Genomic DNA, 7019 nt, shown 5'->3' on the forward strand with positions numbered 1-7019 from the left:
AGGTGTTTGATTATTTACTGCTGTGTAACAGCACACCCCCAAACGTACACAAACAACTATTCTGTAAAACAATAAGTGTGTATTATGCTCACAATTTTGTGGGTCAGGAATCATGGCAGGGCATAGCAGAGATAGATTATCTTTAATGTTTATTTTTGAGAGAATAAACATTATGTTTAATGTTTATTTTTGAGAGAAAATATTTTTAATGTATTTTTGAGAGAAAGAGAGGCAGAGCATGCGTGGGAGAGGGGCAGAGAGAGAGAGAGGGAGACACAGAATTTGAAGCAGGCTCCAGACTCAGATGTCAGCACAGAGCCCAATGTGGGGCTCGAACCCACAAACCATGAGATCATGAGCTGAGCCAAAGTCAGAGGCTTAACCAACTGAGATACCCAGGCACCCCAGAAATAGATTATTTTTACTTCACAAAGCCTCAGCTGGGGTAGTTTGAACAGCTGGAAATGTCTCAGTTCTGCTATTGGCTGGGTTTCCTGATTCTTCACAATATATCTGCTGGGGTTCCAATGTACTCCAACTCTTCACTCACATATCTGCCTGGAAAAGCTGGAACAGCTGAGCAATGGTGGGCATTGCTCTCTTTCCATGGGATCTCTCCTGACAGCCACTCCAGCAGGGCAACCTCGGAGTAATCAGATTTCTTATACATCTCAGAGCTCCAAGAGTGAGTGCTCCAAGAGACCTGGGCAGATGGGAGCTGCAAGATTTCTTGTAATGACCCAACCTCAGAAGTCCCAAAATGTCAATTCTACTGCATTCAGTTCTTTAAGCAAATCACTTAGGCCAGTCCTGATGAAAAGGGAGAGGGGAATTAGACTCTACCTTTCAATGGGAGAGGTCGCAAAGAATTTGCCACCATGTTTAGCCCACTGTTTCAGGTTAGTAAAAAATTCTGAGCTCATTCCCCTCCTGCCCCATCATTTCTTACTGATGCAACCACTAGCCAGAGGGCAAAGATGCTTGTTGATGTAGTCTTTATAGGTCAGCCTGCTGGAGAACAGAGTCCCTGGAGGGACAAAGAGAAGATATTCAGCACGTTCAATGACTCTCCTAATCCTCACTGCTCATGTTAGGGCTCTTAAGCACTGTGCCAGAGTTATGCAGGGGTATGTTTTTGAGAACATAGGAATGACTATAAGGAGACAGAACTGTATAATTACCTATTACCTACATTTGTACCTCCCACTCTGGTACCTTTTACAATTGTAGTTTTAATGAGTGTTCACAGAAAGTTTTCGCTTGGACCAAAATTTCATTTCCAGAATACACCCTCCATTTCTGGTACATCAATTTTTCAAAGCCTATGGACAAAATAGCCTTACCTCTGGTTGGAATCTCCCCATTGAAATATTCTTGCAAGTGATTCTTACACTAAGGCAGCTAGCAACGAGCCAATCTGTATGTGCTAGTATACTGAGGTTTGGGGTGCTGTGTGCTTGTACTCCAAGAGTCTAGCAACACTACATGCTGTGTTTGTCCTCTTCCAGGACAAAGCTTTGAGGTTTGCTTTTCAAAAAAATTTGAAGGTGGGGGGGGGGGTGTAGAGGGCAGAGAATGGTGGAGTCTCAGGTGAAGGCCTTAAAAATCTTACCCCAAAGTCCTCTTTAGTTTATCTTAGAAATTAAATAGTTAATACCTTCTTCACCAAATACTAGTAAAGTAGGATTTGTCTTGTATTTCTTCCAGAATCTTCTGCTAACCAGTGAATATCTGTCCAATGATTTTCAAACATTTTGTAGTCTCATTTTAAACTAAGTCTTATCACACTTTTCTGGTGATCAGAAATCAGAAAAAAGCTTGTTTCTCTTGAACTAGCTACATACTTCTGATGACAGGTAATTTAGGGCACATTCATATCATAAGACTTCTGACCCTTCCTGTCCTGAGACCAGGTGATTCTGAAGAGTGAGTGTAAGTCACTTCTATAACAAGGCAGCTAGCAAAAACTTAATGATACACAGAATTGACTTTGACCTATCCCCCTGAAACCAAACTAAATGTTTCCCTAACTCAACTTCTCTTAGTTGGATCCCAAAAATGTCTTCAGCCACTCCAGTGATTTTACTGAAGAAGGCCAAGGAGGTGTTGAGGTGGAAAGAGTCAGTTGTCACAATCATCAGTTAATATGTATGACCATGAGGACACATTGATAGGAACACACTCAGAGACTCAGAAAGGGCCCTTTAAATGAAGGATGCTGGAGCTATGTAACTTTGGGGTAAATTCACTTGCCTTTTGGCAGATGATTTTACCTTGAGGTGAGGGAGCTGTTGCTCTTGTCTGTCTCTGTGACTAGATCAGGGACACCCCAATTCACCCTGACAGACTCGTGCCTCCACCCCCCACCACATGCTAAATCACAGGGAATAATGACACACATTTAAATTGTTCTCTTCCAGAAGTTCCAGACTCCTTCTGCAAATTCACTTAATTTCATCCTGGAGGCCTTTGTTTGCTCACAGGGGATCCAGGGGAATGGCAGTCTTTTGTTTCAACTATCATCTCCTGCCTCAAACGGGAAAAACCTTCTTATCCTACATTTACATAAATAAGGGCAGAACTTCACCTGATTCTTAGCAGAACAAAGATCTGCTTCAAAGAAACTTTCTGCCTCCTTTCCCAGAGGTTGGAGAGGCTCACTTAATTTTTAACCCCACCCCCCTTCAGTGGGTACCTGTAAGTATCCTCTGCTTCAAGAAGTACCCTGTTACTCAAGCATAAAGTTAACCCCTTTGAAAAGATCCAAAAAAGTAGGTATAAGCTTTTTTAAGTGAGTACAAGCTTGATTTTTTGATTGATTGATTGATTGTAACGTTTTAGGTTAGATGATAGGGAGCATACACAACTTACTGTTCTCAAGGACCTTATAAGTTGGAATTCAATACTTTACCTAACATTAAGTACCCACTATGTGCCAGATGGGATGGTGGAAGCTGGGACTCAGTAATAAAAAACACAAATTCAACCTGATAGAGCTTATGGAGATCAAGTAAATAAATAAGTAAATAATAAACATAGCATATAGTGTCCAGAATTGACAAGTGCTATGAAGAAAAACAAAGATGTGTTTGCCAGTGAGATGAGTGTGTCCCATTTACTCAGGTGGTCTGAGAAAATCTCTCTGGAATATGTAATTGGAGACACATTAAGTGAAAGGATGAGCTATGTAACTATATGGGGAAAGATACAGGTTTTTCCAAGCAGAGAGGGTAGGCATGAACACCTAAATTTGCGAATTACAACACCAACTCTTAATAACAATAAAAGTTGTTAATGAGTCACAAGAACTCTAAATAAGGCATCAGAAATATCATTCATTCATTTATTCAATGAATAATTACTGAGTCCTGTTACGGTCTGAGGAATCTATGAACATGAGGTCCTAGGAGGGCACAACTAAGATTAGCAGGAATGACACAGTGTATGCCCTCCAAGCAGACATATTCTTTTTTTTTTAATTTTTTTTCAACGTTTATTTATTTTTGGGACAGAGAGAGACAGAGCATGAACGGGGGAGGGGCAGAGAGAGAGGGAGACACAGAATCGGAAACAGGCTCCAGGCTCTGAGCCATCAGCCCAGAGCCTGACGCGGGGCTCGAACTCACAGACCGCGAGATCCTGACCTGGCTGAAGTCGGTCGCTTAACCGACTGCGCCACCCAGGCTCCCCCAAGCAGACATATTCTGATGTGGAAATACATTTCAAAGAAAGGGGATTACAATACAGTGCAGTGAGGGTACAGACACTGTAAATTTACTTAAGAGGGATACATAAATAAGCTGTGGGTGGCAGGTGGGGTCCACACGGGTGCCTGAGAATGTGAGCACTCGGGAGCACCTGATCTCTAAATTAAATCCAGAGGAAACAGTGGGAGTTACCCAAAAGCCAGAGTAACATAGCAAATTTCAGCCACATGCAAAGTCCTGGAAAAGCAAGAGCATGCTACGTTAAACAAATGTGGAATTGATGCCTTTGCAATAAACCAGGTTCAGATTGCAAATGGCCTTACAGGTTTTACCAAGAAGATCATCCCATACCCAGACAACAATGGGAGAAGTGGCTCCCCTCAACCTTATACTTTAGAGAGATCACTCTGCCTGCAACATGAAGGATTCACGGGTTCATGGACTGAAGACAAGAAGTAGGGTGAAGGAAAGGGGATGGATTTAAGAGTCATGATGTAAGGTCAATCTTCAGGACTCCATGAGTGGTTGAAAAGAGAGAATTACAAATTAGTAACACTGAAGAGGGAGAGCTGACTTAAAAGGATAGATTTGCAGTAAGTTTTGGATAATGTATTAGATTTGAAGAAAGGAGTTTGATGCAGAGTTGAGGCTAAGAGTCCCTTCATATAGCTATTTCTTCAGTAAGAATTATTGAGCTCTCTGTACCGGGCACTCTAATTACTACTGTACATTTATTATATCATTTAATAGTCACAACAAATCTATGTGGGCTATTGTCATTCCTGTTACAGATAAGGAAACTGAGGTATCGAGTAATTGAGTAAATTGTCTTTGGTCACATAGCTAGCAAATGTAAAGATAATACAAACTTCCAATCTAAAGAACAAATATCAGTCCCATTACTTTATAATCATTTCTCATTTTACCAAAAAAGAAAAAAATGTATTTCTCACAAGACCATAGGAGGAGTGACTTTTGGCCATTTGATTTTTTATTTAACATTTGTTCATTTTTGAGAGACAGAGAGGGACACAATGTGAGTGGGGGAAGGGCAGAGAAAGAGGGAGACATGGAATCCAAGCAGGCTGCAGGCTCCAGGCTCTGAGCTGTCAGCACAGAGCCCAACACGTGGGGCTCAAACCCATACACTGTGAGATCATGACCTGAGTTGAAGTCAGAGGTTTAACCAAATGAGCCACCCAGGCGCCCAGACTTTTGGCTGTTTAAAATATACAAAGAAACAAACTTCCTCTCATCATAAAATAAACAAACCAAAATATTGTCACTAGTGAAGAGACACAAAATGACTAATGCTGGCTCTGAAAGCATTCCAAAGAGAAATTCACCAAAATGTTTTCAGCAATGGCAACACAGTTTATAAAAATATATAGCCTTCCAAGGAAACTATTGCAAAGAGAAAATCACTGGCATTGATAAATTCTTGAATTTTAAAACATTATCAAAATGTTTTCCAGATTCATAGCCCTAACATAAGAAAGATTATGCAGGCCTTACTCTCAGGCTGGAATAGCTTGTGCAGTGCACAATTATAGAATTAGTAATTCTAATTGATGCACTCAGTGATTTAATCGGCAGAGAAGAATGAAAACAAATGAACTTGAAGAAATTGGGGCCTGTGCTCTGGATGTAGTTCCTTCTTTCTATTGATTTATTGATTACACGTCTTGGGACTGCTATCATTTAAAGACAGCATTTTCTATGAGCATAGCTGGAAAATTTTATTCTGGAGCTTCTAAATTTGAATGGCTGCAAGTTAATTCCCTTTCAATATGTTGTTAATTTCCCTATAAGAAAGGAATGGGAAAATGGAATCACTGTGACTGTATCTGTACAGAATGAACTCCTAGTTTAGTCTAGATCTCTATACAACCTTCGTTCATTAAAAAAATGTAGCATTTTCAAGGCATGGATCGAAGTTGAGTGAAAAATTTTGCACAATTTATACTATACCTAGTTTTGGAGTCGTGCATGAGTTTTGTTAAATTGATTTTATTAAATTGAAAATGTTGATTAAAAAAAAAAAAGAATTAGCTCAAAGACGTTTACCCAAAGGCTACTCCTAAAAGATGAAAATTATCACCAGTCATGAGGCTCCTTCTTTTTCTCTGGCTTGATAATTAAATCACACTTTTCTTTAATACTTGGGAGGAGATGGGCTCCACAATGGTGTCTACAAAGATGTCTGAGATTCTTAAAATGAGACTCTCAGCATCGACAGAAAAATTTTTACCTATAATTTATTTTAGAAAATGACAAGTGATTCTCTAGAAATTCAAGATCAATAAACCTGTTTCTCTAGATTTTCTTTTAAAAATACACATTTTTGTTCCCTCAACCTTTAAAAAGTCTATTTTAAATGACCTACTTTTAAACTGGTTTTTTAGTTAAGTGTGTCATACCTGGATGTAGTTGACTTAAAAGTGTTTCACTCCTTGCTATTTCTTTCTAAACTAATTATTTTATTTTTAGTCATTCTGACTAGTGTGGGATATTTTCTCTAGAGAATGGAGTCTCTTTCAATAGGAAAGTGGATGGGAAGAGCATAGATTTGTTCTGGGCACGAGTGTTTTATGTTATATGTTCTGCGTCTGTGAGCAGTTAATATTATTTACCAATGAGCACCACATAATTGCTCTGTTTAAGGCACTGTCCATATGCAGGTGAAAGGGTGGTGAGGAACCGAAAGACCTCCTGAGGTCGATCTGTCTCTGACATAGGACTTCAAAGCATTATCAACAGGTGGTTGTCCACTCCTTTTGTAAAAGTCTCCAGGGAAAAATTCCACAGTTGTTTTTCATCATAAATCCATCTGTGTTGCATCCCTCTGTCAGGAAAGTGTGTCTAGTATCTGTCCAAAATCCCTCCGGTTTTGATGTAAGTCCATTTGCTCTATGTGTGACCTTCACTGATACAAAAACAAAAAAAAAACAAAAAACAAAAAACAAAAAACAAAAAACAGCTGCTCACCATCTTGTATGTAATAATCTTTCCACATGGATCAGCCTTCGTGTATCAAGCTAACTTCTTGGCTGCTACAAGAGCCTTGGGTAGAAACTGCATGTTTGATTTGGGAAAGAAAATGCTATGTACTGATTGGAGTGATTGCACTATTACACAGCTTTATTCTTCATAGGTTGGCTCTGTCTTTGAATTGGAGAATAACGATCTAATTTAAATTCACCCATTTAAGAGAATAGGCTGATCCCTGTTCGAGGCTGTGCAACAACTTGAAACATGTACTCCAAAACTGTCCTCAGAAAACTGGTATTTCACATGAGCCTAGCACTAAGA

The sequence above is a fragment of the Felis catus genome, chromosome B1 (assembly GCF_018350175.1).
Source record: "Felis catus isolate Fca126 chromosome B1, F.catus_Fca126_mat1.0, whole genome shotgun sequence".
Lineage (NCBI taxonomy): Eukaryota > Metazoa > Chordata > Mammalia > Carnivora > Felidae > Felis > Felis catus.